The sequence below is a fragment of the Oratosquilla oratoria genome, chromosome 24 (assembly GCF_046742065.1).
Source record: "Oratosquilla oratoria isolate Oo_2021 chromosome 24, ASM4674206v1, whole genome shotgun sequence".
NCBI classification, from domain to species: domain Eukaryota; kingdom Metazoa; phylum Arthropoda; class Malacostraca; order Stomatopoda; family Squillidae; genus Oratosquilla; species Oratosquilla oratoria.
In genome coordinates, this window is record NC_134800.1 from 25,816,347 (window position 1) to 25,833,846 (window position 17,500).

Below are 17,500 nucleotides of genomic sequence, written 5' to 3' on the forward strand. Positions count from 1 at the left end.
TCTTTATATTAATGATTCTATGTAAGCTTGTAAGCTTGTAGTCATATGTGCCTGCGTGCACAAGTATGCGTTTGTTTGTGTATATGTGATGATCGTGCACTTGCGCTTTCGTATGTTTTTTCTTCGCGCACGCGTGTGTGTGTCTGTCTGTCTATATGGGCGTGTGCATGCATGTCCAGAAAAAGACGAAAGAGTAGTAGAACAGGTTGAAAAACGGGAAGCAAGAGAAGAAGAAAGAGAAACAGGAGGAGGAGAAAGACTACGGTGGTGACGTCATTGCCTACGATAGAGATGACATGAAGATGGCGAAGTGGAAGAGAAGGGGGATAGGAGGAGGAGGATAGGAAGGTGGAGGGGGAAGAGGAAGACGAAGGAGGAGGGAGAAGAGGAGTGAGGGTGGGGGAGGAGAGTGCCAGCAAAGCAGCACGCGTCATGAGGTTAACACGCAGCCAGCAAGTGCCACAACACTTTATTATTGAAGGCGACTTGTGACCGAACTGGCCTTCGGTCACGACCAATTCTCTTCACTTTGTGTGAATCCCGTTCAGGAATCTCTTTGGTGGGAGTCTACAGTGAAATTCTTTCCTTTTTTTTTAAGTATCCTTGAATGAGGACCTGTCTCGAACCTATTTTGTGAGAAATTATGAAATCTCCAAAATTTCATTGGAGACTCGTTCAAATATCCCTTGTTGGGACCTGACGCGATTTCCTTGTATTAGAATTTTTTCACAACGACACTTTCCACAATTTCTTAGAGTTTTCTAAAGTAGTACTTAAAAGAAAGCCCTATTTCGAACTCAAGATTATTTTGATTTACCGGGTCCCTTAGCAAATTTCTTGAGGAATCCTTTTGAAATATCACTCTGAATGTAGTTTCTTAGTTCTGTATTTTCTAAAATATGCTTTAACCATATGGCATTATTTGAGATGTAAAATTTAGTCTAAGCATCTCAGCGAGAAAATTCTCCATAGTACAATCGTAGCCAAACTATTTTAAACAATCTGAGTATTTTCTTATGCCAATATATATTTGATGTACATTTTTCTGTGTAGTATTCTCCTTACAGTGAAATATGTTTTCTTGTGGAGAAAAAATATATGCCGAGGGCTCGTAACAAATGATCTACATAAGAACTATTATGTAATTCAAGAATTTTGACGACGTCCTGACGGCCGGACTGAATCCGACGGACTAAATCCGACGTAGGATTGTTGCGACAGGAGGCCTAGCAAGCCGGTAACATAAAAATACTTTGTCCGTGAAGAACCATATACTTAGCTTCGGAAGGGGAATGAGGAACTATTAACTAAATGTTTTTAACTTAAAAAAAACTCTGGTATAGTATGATACAATATTGTATGGTATGATATGATTCACTTCTCTTATGACCTAGGACCTCTCGAAGGGCCCATGAGCCCCTCTTTGAAGAAACCACAGTGATGAAATTATTATGACTAAGATGCAAATATTTCTCGTTTGTCGGCAAATGCCAAAGGTCCCTTGTCACCAAGAAGCGCCTGCAATGGCTTGGTGTGACGAAAAGCAGGAGATGAAGAGTCAAGCACTACCAGTAGCCGAGAGTAAAATGAAGTAATTTAATTAATGTTTGTTTATGTCAAAGGATTAGGATTGATGTCAAAGGAATAGGATTTATCCTTTGATGTCTAATTTGGGTTATACTACATGACGTGGCTTCCTCGGGTATCACCAGCGCCGACCGTTTCTATTATACTGTGCGCGTTGGAATGTAGGGCTGTTTTGCCTGCTGGCAATCGATATTATTCAGCTAAGGATAAGTTGAGAAGGTTCTTAATAAACTCAACAGGCATTAGCCAAAATAGTAATGTAAGATTGATATTAGTGTCCTGAATATTTTTTTTAGTTTAACGAGTTAGCTATAACTCATGCCTTTCGACCCATAATGAGGTCGGACAATAAATGAATAAATAATTCAATAAGTAAATAAATAAACGAGATAATGATAAATTTGCTAGTTTATCTAAATTAATTTAAAAAATTCGCTCCGTATTAGCTTCAATTGCTTGATGCCTTTTATTGGTTTCACCTACGAAGTCGTAAGGTCGATATCCAGACCCTATTCCAATTATCGTTTCACCCTTGCTATTCCCCAATGGCCTAAGATAGCATCTTAAGATGCATATTGAGCAAGCCCATACTGGGATTGGGAAGGTTGTGTGATAATAAAGAAAATTATCAATGCAGTCGTAGGTACGCGTGTTAATATAATTTGATGTGAAAGTTTTTGCAGTCTTGGTCTTATGGTAACTATGACCCCAATTTAGAAACTTTCACAAGTTTACGGAATTCATTTGTCGTTACTCCAAGTCCAGAATCTTTTGCATGTGGTTGTTCCAAGGGAAAGTGATAGAAATAATCACTGCACAAGAAAACAAGAAGACCTTAGATCAAAGACAAGCAAGAAATAGAGATAATTTTTGTAAAATAAACTTAAAAAGATAACTGGGGCCGGATCGTCTTAACAAGACAACTAAGAAAATTACAATAGCCCAAACTTACACCCAAAAAAAGGAAATTACAAAATATGAGAGACTTAAGACACTTTCGGACGCATCGACTTTTTGCCGTCCATTATGGTGACGGCGGCGGTCGTGTACGGTGTTTTGCCGTGGTCGACGCGCATTAGAGCGCTGTTGTACCAAAGGTTATTCATTCTATAGGTTCAACGCTGTGTCGTTCACGATGAACGGCGAAAAATCTATGCTTCCAAAGTCAATCAAACTCACAAATTTCGTTATCGGTTTTCGGATTTAAGTTTTGAATATCTTCGTTATCTTAGTTTACTTACTATGGTGGTATGGCTATTTCTTTTCTTTTCTTTTTTTCTTTATTTTTTTCATAGTTTAGTTGTTAAGACTTTATCCTTGTTTCTTGTATTAGAGCATACCTTATAGGTCTTAGCATCCATTGTTTCCCATACCTAGTAGTCTACAACCTTTTATATTGTCTTGATTCAAAGTCACACACAATGTCATGTATTTATGTAGTTATTACAAAATGCAAAGTTACTTATTTACCTGATCGGATGTAGTAGTTTTTTTAACTTGTATGCCATTAGGTATTGTTCATTCCAAGCATTATAGGAAGCAATAATGTAAATACCTTAAATCATTCCATAGTATTACTTGATGTTAGCCTTTTAGTTAACGGTGATTTCTTGTAGCTCAATAAAGTCACCTGGCTTAAACCAAATCGTAAGTAGACTCTGGGAGTGAAACAGTTAAAGAAAGACTTTATTTAACTGTTTCAATCCCAGAGTCTACTTACAAAGATTAAAATGGTACAGAATATATAATACTATAAATATACCATAGAATATATTCATATTAATATCAAATAAATATTACGAATCACAAAGGGTTATCGTTTGCTCTGAGTGAAATATATTCAGACCTAAAGTACCTCTTCGGTATCTCGTGTGTATGTGTATGCATATATATATATATATATATATATATATATATATGTATATATATATATATATATATATATAATGCAAAAAGATCACAAAACCATGTGATCCAATAAATTGCTGATAACTACAAAGGAAACCGAAAAAGAAACTATAATTCCCAAGCGCTTTCACATCTTCCCCTGAAGACGTAAAATATCACGAAAGCGCTTGGGAATTATAGTTTCTTTTCCGGTATCCTTTGTGATTATCAGCAATATATGTATATATATATATATATATATATATATATATATATGTGTGTGTGTGTGTGTGTGTGTGTGTGTGTGTGTGTGTGTGTGTGTGTGTGTGTGTGTGTGTGTGTGTGTGTGCGTATGTGTATATATACATATCCTTTTGTTTTTTAGGGAAGTATTCGGTTTCATTGCTCGTTTACCTTTCTCTTGCATTTCATAGTTGGCGACGGGATCGTTTGATACGTACGTTGTATCTTTTTTCCAGTATCACGTGTTCTTAGTTGTACCCCGTGAAACCATTAGGTATCAAGGTAGAATCTTGAGCTTATCCAGAAAGTAAAAAGAAAAGTAATAATGATATCGAAAGTAACTCTGCATGCAGTTTCTTAGTTCTGTATTTTCTAAAGTATGCTTCAACAATATGGCTTTTTTTGAGATACAAAATTTAGCCTAAGCATCTCTGCGAGAAAATTCTCTATGGTACAGTCGTAGGCAAACTATCCTAAACAATCTGAGTATTTTCCTATAGCAATATGTATTTGATATACATTTTTTCTTTGTAGTATTCTCTTTACAGTGAATTATGTTTTCTTGCAGGGAAAAATATTTGTCGAGAGTTCGTAACAAATGTTACATCTGCATAACAACTATTACTTTATTCCTGTCTTTTATGCTTGTCCCTCTGTCCATCAGCGAGTCATTGTATTAAGTGTTGCCTCAAATTTCACTAAGCAGGAAACCCGGAGCCCCACGGTGGCTGGCAACGGTCCTTTGGTCCTCCCACAAATACTTTCCGGGAAGAAATTTCGGACTTGTCTCTGTTGTATTAGTATTAGGGGATACCTCCTGAAATAAATTAATTGATAAATAAGTGAGAAAGTAAGTAAATAAATAGCTGGTATCGTTGCACGTACGAGTTTTCAAAATTTGACTTGAAACAAGACACGTTCTTCTCGTTCATCTTCCGGGTCGTACCTGGCTCTCCGCAGCGGCAGCGGACGTCGAACGGTTACCTCTTGATACGCCCGGTCAGATTTGACGCTCAGGTTTGTTATTCAATTTGAAAAGACGAAGGGAGAATTGATTTTGGTTTTCAGTGTTCTCATTCACGGGCCTGGTTGCCGAGATTGGATAGCGTATAAAAAAGTCATATTTTTTCGTCTTCTTTCATTTGCTTTAAAGAAGCTTATTCGAAGATGTCTTGGAAAAAATGAGGAAGGTCTCATCATAGTTCCTCGGCCAAATGCCGGAAGAATTTTTTTTTTTGTGGGTTCCATAATACAATTTTTTATTCATGGCCACTTCGTGAGTGGCCGATCTTCGTAAAAGAATCTGCAACTCTGTAACCACAGGGTATATCACCACGCCAAATAAAATCACGTTGAAAGAGTAGAATTGAAATCAGATTCGTTCAAATAATCGCTGAAGATATTGGCAGATGTGTAGATCAGCTAAAGTTGATAGAACATAGGGACCTGTTGGGTATTATTTTTTCATTTATTGTTTTCATTTATTTTTGTTTTATTTTTGAAAGATGATCTGAAAAGTGGTTAATGAAATTTCTTTCAAAAATGGAATTGGTGAAAAAATATATATATGAACAAATATAGGAGAGAAAGATATTGGCATATGAATACTTATGATACTGGCTAACAAAGATTTTTCGTTCATATAAAATGATATGAATTTCTTGAGTTTTTTACACGCTAGATCCAAATGTTTCAGGTATATATATATATTTCCTAAGATGTTTGCTTATCACTTTATGCTGCAGATCTGCCAGCCGTTTTATGGAGCATTTAAAACACGAAATATAATTTCTTTCATTATTAATGTAGAATTCAGTAGATATATTTTAAAAGCATAATCTAGAAAGATAAGTCAGCAGAAGCGTGCAGAAAAATTATTGGAATATTCAAATAGTGACTACTCCTAAATAGCAGTTACAGGTGATGTGTAAGTATTGTCTTTCACTGAATGAATATGTTGTGATTGTAGTCGAGTATTATACTTATGCTCCATCCACCATTGATATGCAAAGAAACTTTACGTAATGAAAATAAATAGAAAAAAAAATTGATACACCAGTGTTGAGTTGACATACAAGATACAAAAACGTTACTTCATACTACTTCCTAAAATTCTGTGAGCATTATTTTGGTTTTAAAATGAATGATCAGACCAAAGTTAATCCTCATATTTCTTGTATGTGATATGTTTTCTAAAATGGTTCATGTAGAATGCTTTATGCTCCTATGATTTGTGATAACCCAAAAATTACCGATGGCTACATGTGCTTTACATATATAAATAGTATAACATGAAAATACGAGTATACATCCAGATATTCTAATATATCATTTGTTATGAGGCCGCAACCTCAAATTCAAGAATTAACCACGTTATAACCTGCAACAAGAAAGTAATTTGTTTTAAACAAATTACTCTTCAGGTAAACCTTAATTACCTCACCCACGAATTATATTTATCCGAAGAGCAAAGTAACATTTATTTCTGAAATGAATGAATAAATAAATAAGTATGGATAAATATGGATAAATAAATAAAAAATGGAAAAATAAATAAATAAAGAGTTTGCTTATATCATGATCGTCATATCGTTATGATTTTTTTCTCTCCTTTGAAGACAGTGAAGTATTTTGCAAGGATGTTCATTCTAGTATGAAGGGGAGTGGCATTTGTTTAAGCATACATTTCAATAGAACTTAAAAGTTATTATTTTTCATAATATAAATAAATTAGTCTCCTGTGCTCGAACATCTAGGTCACGCAGCCACATCGAAAGAATCATATGAAACATAAAGCTTCTTTTGAGATATATATATATATATATATATATATATATATATATTTATATATATAATATATATATATATATATGTATATATATATATATATAAGTAGGACGACTTTAAGTTAAATTTATGTGGTGACCTAAGAGTTGTGACATTTTTACTCGGAATGCAGCTTGGTGGCACAAACTTCTTTAATGAGATGAATGCGAGCATAACATTCCTGTAAAGGTCTTGTGATGTTTTTACCCCAGCTCTTACGGTTAGGATGCGAAAGTAAAGATTTTTGTTCCAGTAAAGTTTGGGTCATTTTATCAATTTTTGGTTCGAGAAGTCAATAGACAATCTTGATTTTTTTCCTAATATGAACGATATTTCAGTATATTGATTACTCTCTTTTTCAGAAATGAATACGATATCATACTTTTCCTGACAAATGAGAATTTTACAGTCTTTATGTCCGTCAACTGAGTAAAATCAGAGTTCGATGTGTACGAACAATGTGAGTTCGAAAACATTCAAAACTACTCGTATCATTAAAAAAAAAAATTATCGTTCATGGTTATGAAACGTTTTAGAGAACTTACATTATACTTTAAAGTAAATGCACTACAATAATGAATCCCAAGAAACTTGCATTGGATATCAGTATCATCTGAACATTCACACACACACACACACACACACACACACACACACACACACACACACACACACACACACACACACACACACACACACACACACACACACACACACACACACACACACACACACACACACACACACACACACACACACACACACACACACACACATACACACACACACAACCCAATGGCGCAGTGGTGGCGTTCGCGGCCGCCACTACGGCGGTCCGGATTCGAATTCCACCTAGGGCTGAGATATTTTCAGTATCGCTGTGATGCGAGTCGTTACTCCATCTCTCGTGGGCGGAGGGTTGTGTGTGTGTGTGTGTGTGTGTGTGTGTGTGTGCGTGTAAGGTCACAGCAATGCTCATAGATCAGTCATATATGATGTGAGCTCTCTTCCGGGAGGGAAATAGTTGTCGATCATGAGTCCAACACGTGATCCAAGACCATGGTGAATCACACACACACACACACACACACACACACACACACACACACACACACACACACACACACACACATATATATATATATATATATATATATAATATGTGTGTGTGTGTGGGTGTGTGGGTGTGGGTTTGTGTGTATAAACCAAATGCAGAGAAATCTATTTCAGTGAAACCATATCAAAAACGTGATGGAACTCCAATTGGTATTTGGAAAATTCTCAAAGACAGCATTTATACATTTTATATGAAAATCGATGTAATATAGAAACTGTAAGAAACTTTTGTAATCATCTATATACTATTCATTCTCTTCAACCCGACGAACTTGATAGGAATAGAACTATTTATTTCTACATGCATGTTCCCTTTTCTTAGAATACAACCTTTGCCCTTATATAGGGTGAATCTGACTTAATGAAAATGTCCCTACTTATAGGAAGGTCTATGGGTCCTGTACACTAGTATATAGGAACACTGTGACACCTTGTTCAGGGAGGTGTATCTTCAGGTAAACGTTGTATCTTCAGAAAGGTGTTCAGGGGTTCTTCCTTGGGTGTAGGGGAGGCTTCCGTGTGAAGCTGCACTCTACAGCCGTTGCATGCCTCGCCAGTATTACCGCAATGGACCAGAGACTAAAAATTATACATTTGCCAAGAAAATTAAATTTCCTTAGACCCAACGTAGTGGAGGGGGAGGTGAGGGAAAAGAAGGGTGGGGAAAGGGGTTAATGGGAGTGGAGGGGGGAGGGGATTCCTTGTATTTCGTAGACTATTCATGGGCCGTATTCACGCGGTATTCGTGGTAGGTATTCTTTCTGTGCTAATTATGAATGCGCTTTGCCACTCGGGCCCACACGCAATCGGGCTCTTCACGAAATTTCATTAACCGCTACAATTCGGTGACGACGCTCACAGTAGTGTCTGTCATATTCAACACCAAACCTTTCTATTCAGCTCAGTCATGGACCCACTCTTTGGGCAATGTCTTTATCGGTCGAGACCCCTCTTTACCAAGAGGTTCGACCATCAGCTGAAGGAAATCCTCTGGTATTAGTCATGAGACACTGAGACTGTCACCGTATTGTAAGGTAAAATCCCTTCGTGGGAGAGTGATGAGGTGTGGAGTACGATTAGGTGTGGAGTGTGATTAGATGTAGAGTGTGATTAGGTGTGGGACGTGATTGGGGCTTGAATTCGGAGTGTCAGGGTGATTAGTGGTGAGGGGGGGGGGTACCTGGAACACAATTAGAGAAATTTACTCTTTCCTTACTGCAGTGAAGGTAATGGATTATTTTTGTTATGGCAAACGATTTTATTCAGCTGAAACGTGTCCCCCGTCCTGAAAGAGATCTTCATCGATCGAGACCCCTTTCAGGGTCATGCCATGTTAGGTTAATGTGACATCACGAACACGTGGAAGGAGATGCGAGTCACACGCGAACGTGTGATTTCATGTTTGCCTGAGCGTATGCGTGTAATGTTGTATTTTGTGTGTGTGTGTGTGTGTGTGTGTGTGTGTGTGTGTGTGTGTGTGTGTGTGTGTGTGTGTGTGTGTGTGTGTGTGTGTGTGTGTGTGTGTGCGCGCACGTAGTCATATTATTACATTATATAACATACGTTATACAATATACGTTATATCATACCGGGTATCACTTTATCATGATGGATGTTGTAAAGTAATTCCTTGCAGTTGTGTGGCTGGTCTTAATAGCAAAAGGCTTGGATGCAATAGTGTGTATATCCACGGTCATCGACTAACGATCAAAAGGCACCTGGATCTTTCGAGAGTACAAAGACAGACATAGTTTCTAGCTAAGAGAATAATAGAAGGGATACTGTGAGTTTTCTTTATGTCCCATAAACCACTAATAAGTATATACTAAAGATACACATACACGGGCGCGCATGTACACACACATGCGCGCGCGTTCACACATACGCGCGCGTGTGCACACACATATGCGCCCGCGCACACACACAGATGCTCCCACGCGCGCACACACACACACACACACACACACACACACACACACACACACACACACACACACACACACACACACACACACACACACACACACACACATGCACGCACACATACACACACACACAAACATAGCCTTGTAACCTCGTTTAGATATGGATGCTTGCATAGTTTAATATCCTCGTATATTTATCACTATATCCTTCAATTTTCTCTATACAATATATCTAGTGAATGCTTCGAGGCCACTCTACGCGTTTCGTTCCAGAAAGTGGAAACGGAACATAATGGCCCATTTCTGTGGCGTCAATATGTTTTACGAGGAAATAGTGACAAAAGATATGACGTGTCTTTACAGTGACGTCAGTGTATCATGATGTCATTTTCCTATGACGTCATATTTAGGTATATAAGACTTTGGAAGAAAATTTAATGTCTAGTCGTCTTCCCCTGGTTTACCCTGCAAAGTCCGAAGCCGTCAGCAATGACACATATTATCATGAATGCGCCGAGTCAGAGTTTGTGGAAATAGACGATTATGGAAATTTCTCACACTTCCACTCAGCTAATGAGTCACCCAGAAGGTTAGAGGGCGCAAAAGCTTATACAGACTTGGCAATCTCGCAGGCAGGCGCCAAATCCATCATCACCGCATCTAGAAACATGCATGCAGTTACATTACACGCGGGCACCTAACTAGACGCCTCTTCTAGAGACGAGACCGTAAGCGGGGTTAAAGCATGCTAGATAAGCCACGTGACAAACTGATGTTTGGTGATGAGTCAGGGTACTTCTATTTGCTCTGAATATTCTTTTTATTAATACCACAGCAGATGTTTGTACAAATTCCCGTGTTTCCATACGCCATTCAAAGTGTTCCCCTTTTCTCTCTCTCTCTCTCTCTCTCTCTCTCTCTCTCTCTCTCTATATATATATATATATATATATATATATATATATATATACATATATATATATATGCGTATATATATATATATATATATATATATATATATATATGTATAATATTCATTTATCTTTTTTTCTTTCCTTTTTTCTCCTCTTTCCCCTCCCCACATCTGCAACGTTAGTGTCCCCCTTTTTGTTTCTTGAATGTTAATATATTATATAATTAATTCTTAGAGACCTTATTAGACATTTGCTGTATTCGACAGTCATCTTATTGCGCCTTCCATCTGGTACGCCGTACTGTACCTCCTCGAGTCTCTATTGTTTCCTTAACTATTCCTACTGTTCAGCAACCTATCAACTTTTTAAGGAGATTATGTTGACCATATATGCCCATCTTTATATGTAACCTTGTTAAACTATCGAGCTGTCACGGCATCATACATCTACACTTGCTGCTGCTGGTTCTGAAGCTGCACGGACTGCTACTATCCCTGCAGCTGTGTCTGCTGCTAAGCTCCTGCTGCTGCCGCCGCTTCGTGTCTGTGTGAAACTGCGTGACTTCATAGAATATTACGAGTGCTCGCCTGTGCTCGCGTGTGGCAGAGTCCAGTTCGAGGCCACTAATAGATAATCACCTTCGCGCCTTTGGCGATTTTCTTTTTTCTTTCTTCTTCTTCGCCCGCCTGACTGTCTGTCTGTGTTTGAGGTATTCATTCGCTTTATTACTACGACCGTCGTTCACACGCGCAGTTGGCAAACAGTCTTTTTTTGGGGGGGAGGGGAGGTAGAGGGAGGAGGGGGGAGGTATAGACTCCATCTCCACAAAGTTTAACTGCGAAAGTAACTTAGACTTCAAGAAGAACTTTGAACAATGGTTTCAAGTGCATCAAAAGCGACCTGGGCCTCACCTTTGATGCACTTGCTCTTCTGGACAAGGCTCCTTCAAGCTCTCGTTCCTCGCCTTCATCCTGACCCTTTGATGACGTCCCTACGGATCAGAGTTACGCAGTATTATCTCATGATTAGAGATTCATTATTATACAAAAATGGGGATCATAACTAAATTTCTTTTCCTTCTTTTCTGCTGCTCTCATTAAATAATTTCTTTACGAACTCAGTGTATTCATCTCTTTGGCGTTCTATTATTTCCTTGGATAGAGGCGCTGTTTGTAGGTAATGGAAGACTCCTATTCCTGTTTCATCCCCCCTTTGTTACCGTTACCGTTTCATTAACTCTTAAACTTGCCCCCATTTGCACCCGTTACTCATTCTCTCTTTCTCTCCTCTCTCTCTCTCTCTCTCTCTCTCTCTCTCTCTCTCTCTCTCTCTCTCTCTCTCTCTCTCTCTCTCTCTCTCTCTCTCTCTCTCTCTCTCTCTCTGTCTGTCTCCTTTCTCTCTCTCTCTGTCTCCTCTCTCTCTCTCTCTCTGTCTCCTCTCTCTCTCTCTCTCTGTCTCCTCTCTCTCTCTCTCTCTCTCTCTCTCTCTCTCTCTCTCTCTCTCTCTCTCTCTCTCTCTCTCTCTCTCTCTCTCTCTCTCTCTCTCTCTCTATCGCTCTCACACACACACACACACACACACACACACACACACACACACACACACACATATATATATATATACATACATATATATATATATATATATATATATATATATATACATATATATATATATATATATATATATATATATATATATATATACATATATATATATAAATACATATATATATATATATACATATATATATATATACATATATATATATAAATAGATTTTATATATATATATATATATATATATATATATACATATATTTATATATACATATATATATATAAATATGTATATATATATATATATATATATATATATTATATATATATATATATATATATATATATATTCCCCCATGTAGCTATTTCCACGTTATCGTCCACCCCCTCCCTGTCTGTTTATCGCCAATTATAATCACCTTATCCTTCGACATGGTGACATACTCTATAACGTTTGTTATGGCAAAGGGCAGATGACTTCATTCAGCGAAAAGGATGATCTAAATGAAGGTGGAGCTTGTTTTACTGGGCCTGTGTGCCCATCAAGACATGACCCTGTATGTCTTTCGTAAAGGACCCATCCTCTGCCCTAAGGTTTCAACAAAAGTTCCCCACCGATATGAGGCTTGCCCACAGTACAATGCGATGAACAGCAATAAGTTGTCTCTAACTAAACGCATATATTCTCACTGGTCAATACCCCATCTTTAGAATACTCGGTTTCACAAGGATGAGTTTCCATGTTAACACCACAATATTATTCCCATACCCAATTACTAATCCTATTTGTTTTATACATTTGATCAGATCAACGCCATTCCTCACTCTATATTCCTCTTGTCTTCCTACCCCCATTTGCCTATATAGTTTCGTCCTCTCCTCTTTCCGCGGCTTCCCTCAATAATTTCTTGTGTCTCTTCTGTACCGCTCCTTTTACTCTTTCCCTCCTGTTCTTTGTATTTTCTTTTCTTACTCTTTTTTTTTCTTTGTTTCCCAACACGCTTTTCTCGTTTCTCTGTTATCATATATCTTTTCTCGTGTCCTCTGTTCCTTTCACCATTTTTTCTATCCTCCTTTCTCTTTTCTTCTCTCACCGTTCTCCTTTCTCATTTCTCTATTCTCTTTTCTCCTATTTACTTCATTTTTTTTCTGTTCCATCCTTCTTTATCTTTTTCCCTTTCACCTTTCATATCTTTTATCATTTCCCCTCGTTCCTTAATTTTTTCTCCATTCTTCATTGTCCTTTCCTTTTCTATATTTCCTTTCTCTTCCTCGCTTGTCATTTCCCCTTTTCCATTTTTTCTTCCCCTTTCCTCCTTTTCCCTTTTCTTCCTTTTCCCCTTTCCCCTTCTACTTCCCCCTTCCCCTTTCAATTTTCCCTATATCATCATTTCTCCCTTTCCCTTCTTTCCCCTTTTTCCTTTTCCTCCTTTCCCTTTTCTTATTCTTCATGTTTTCTTTTTGTCTCCTTTCCCTTCGTCCTCTCATCTCATGCACCTTGACGGACTCCAGAACTTCCTCCTTTTCTTCAGGACTCTCAGGAGCTTACTCCTGCATTTCTTGGGGCGACAAAAACAAGCCGGGGCGGCGCAATCATTAGCGCTGAGCGAAGCTGAGACTCATAAAGATTCTGCGTCCACGAGGGAAAAAAGCATCAAGGTGCCATAACCTCTTTGAGTAACGCAACAACGTCAATGTGAGAACAGGTCCGAGTTTACACAAACACACACACACACACACACACACACACACACACACACACACACACACACACACACACACACACACACACACACACACACACACACAAACAAACAAACATACACACATATTCAGAAATAGAGGGAGAGAAAAAATGAGACAGCACAAGAGAGAGAGAGATAGAAACAAACAGACACAGACCATGAAAGACAGACTTCGCACAGACAGACCACACAATGAACCCTGTTACTTTTCAATGCATAACCCTTGATTCCCCTTATTAGTACTCTGAAAATTTATTTCTTTTCCATCAAACTCTATCTTTGACTCTTCTCTTAACTGGTTGCTGTACTTTATTTCTTATCGATAACACGTCCCTTTTTTATTTGAATTGTAAAATAACGACCATTATTCTTACATTTTGGTTTAGTGTAGAACGCGTCAGTAGTATGTAATCTTTTTTATGAACGAACCAAAATCTTGTTACATGATTTGAAGTAGAGTGACCAGGTAGACCTACAAAATCTAACAAGGAGTCCTACACTCAGACCTGATGAACATATATTTGAATATTAACTTTTCCTTTCTAAATAACAAAGTCTTTATACTAATAACCGACCGAACCTGTTGATTAAGAGAAAAAGCGTCACTAAAACGTAACATATCGCCATGAAAATGACGTGAATCGTGGAACATTGATCAAAAACGTTTTGGCTAGTTTCAATTCAATTCAACATTTCACGGTCATGTCAAACATAACTTACTATATCCACTGCCAGATGTGCGATGTCACTTAACCGATCGTGTTCATGGAACTCCCACGGGCAGGATGACCAGTGTCTGATGTTCCATTTTTACCCACCAACTACATGAACATCCCACTGTGCTGACTTCCTCTTCCTACTTGTCCTCATTTTTTCTCCATAATTACATAATCTTCTAGGAGCCCTTGTCCATCTACTTCCTCTTCCCACCACGAATCTACTTCCAGACTCCACTCTCTTGTATAAGCTCCCCAAAATAGCAAAACTCCATACACCTCCTACCCTGTCTTTTCCATATACTTCATTCTACCTCCAAAATCGTGACGTCATTAAACTTAAATTCTCCCTCCTTTTTTTCTCCTTTCTCTTTGTTCCTTTTTTCACTTTCTCTCATCTTCCTATCTCATTTTTTGTCTTCCTTAGTCTCGTTTTTATCTCTCTATCCCACCAGTCACCTCCTGTCATCTCCCTCCCCCATTTTCCACCTCTCTGTCATCTCTCTCTCTCAACTTGCCCACCTTCTAACCTCCCTCGCCTCTTGTTGGGGCTTTGTTTATGCTCGCCTCCTGCTTAGACACAACAGGAGATATGGAAAAAGAACTTGAGGTCTTGACTACTAAGTCTGAACATAAATTTGTTTTGTTGTGATTGTTCGAGGTTCGTTGTGATTGGTCGAGCTGCTCCTAGTTAATTGGACCTCGGCTGCTTATCCTGTAATGGGGCCTCGTATATTCCGCCCTGCCTGCCTGCGATCAGCTCTTGCGAAACAGCTGATAAGGAGTTTGTTCAGTCCGCGACGAGGCTTCTAGGTCTGCCGACACGTATGAGTTTTTTTTTTTTTTTTTTTTGTGCGTATGCTCTGTCACATGATCTGTCACGATAGCCTGTTGATTTTAACTTTAGAGAAATCTAAAATGACTGAAGAATTGTGTAATGTATTTTAATGCTATTCTTTGTGAGAAGAGTATAATGATATTGAGGAAAAATGACGCAACACAAAAACGCAGATTATTTGTAAATTAATGAGACTTGTAAAATGATTGTTTTCAGTCGATTGAGAGAACAGAATTTGTCAGGTTTGAATCGAAAATGGATAGGAAAATTATGAAAGGAAATCTTAACACAGGAATGATGGAGGAAAAATGACACACAAAAACGCACATTATTTGTAAATTAATGAGACTTGTAAACTGATTTTTTCAGTCGTTTGAGAGAAGAGAATTTGTCAGGTTGGAATAGTAAATGGAGAAAAACATTATGAAAGCAAATCTTAACACAGGAATGATGGAAGAGAATCTTTGTCAGCATAAAATGAACAAAGTATAGTATGCAGTCTTAAGTCACTGCTTGATCCGGGTTGTGTTTTCCGGAAGCTTCAATGGAACCGGACATAACAGTGAAAGTGGAGGGTGGGGAGGTCAATACACCAGGTATTTACTTACGACACTTTGCCCCATATACAGGGAATTTGAAAAGAACACAAGAAGCTGTTCTATTTTGTACATTATTTGCAAGCATTGTATTGTGTGCAGGTGGCATAATCAGAAGAGTGCTGGTCTTGCATCAGTTTAGTTATGAGTTCGAATCCTGCACACCTCTCCCATTCCCAGCAGTGACTCTTACCTGCCCCAACAGTCCAAGTGCACAGGACAAATGGTGACGGTTTCTGCCGCAGCTGCGCGCCTCCTGGCGTAGGCTTTTCACATTTTTTCTGATGTTAATCATGTTTGTTGGATATGTATCATACATAAGAGGTTCCGGTTGGCAATGGTATGTTGGCAATACTAGTAATCTTAATTAGTCTGATTCTATAGGAATAAATTGCCCAAGCTGATTTTCAAATTTGGCTTTTTGCGATCCTTAGGAATAGTCAGGGATAGTCTTTTCATAGTGTACTTGCCAAAAAAAGGTAATATTGGTGTTGAAATTCTCGTTATAAAAAATATGGAATAAAAAATGAATAATGGCTGATTCGTTTCTTCCCTTTGGGAGATGAAGTGTGACTGAAATTTATCGACTGACTAGTAAACAAAAAATTCTTACGTGTAGTTTATGCTTTCACTCTCGAAATGCCCTTTGTAAGACGTACCTATAAAAAACTGTATGAAAGAATATTCGAAGAAGATTTTGATCGTCATGATAATGAAAAAAGAAAGAGGATATTTTCTTACAGTATAGCATTGGACATTTTATAAGAGAAATGATCAATGGAGTTTATCTCTGGAATGGTAATTCTTTGGGTCTGTATTCTGTGAACACAAACATATACATAAATCACGTGAAAACCACTGTTGGAGTAAAAAAGACTGTAATATACATAAATTATATATATATATATATATATATATATATATATATGTGTGTGTGTGTGTGTGTGTGTGTGTGTGTGTGTGTGTGTGTGTGTGTGTGTGTGTGTGTGTGTGTGTGTGTGTGTATGTGTTTTTTATTGTGTATTTAGTAGGAATTCCAAGGACACCTGTGAATAAGAAAGTTATCCTTTCTCGATCAGGTGACAATAAGATACCCCTTCCTTCCCTGCAGAGGAGGGCACCATCACAGCAGATTAAATGCTGACTGAGGCTGCGATGGTATGAAAAATATATTGATAAGATGGGCAGGGACTTATGAGGTTGGAGGAGAGTCGCATATGTTTGCGAACTTTGTGATGAGAATACGGACTTCAAGTGATTGGGGAAGAAATCTTTGATGAAAAAGGAGTCTGCAAATAATTGATTGACTGGTCAATTGATCGATCCAGCGACAGCTAGGTTTTAATATACCGAAAGATAAAATTTAAATACGAATATAAAATAAAAGTTAAAGTGAATATATCTTGAAAAAAGTAAAGTCCAAATGTTCTTCAGGATGTAGATGGAAACAGAGGAACAATTCATGAAATGTATTTGAATGTGAAAAATATAAAGAAGTTCGAGTTCCATATGGAGAGACGTGGTGACGATCATTAAATGGAGTTTCAA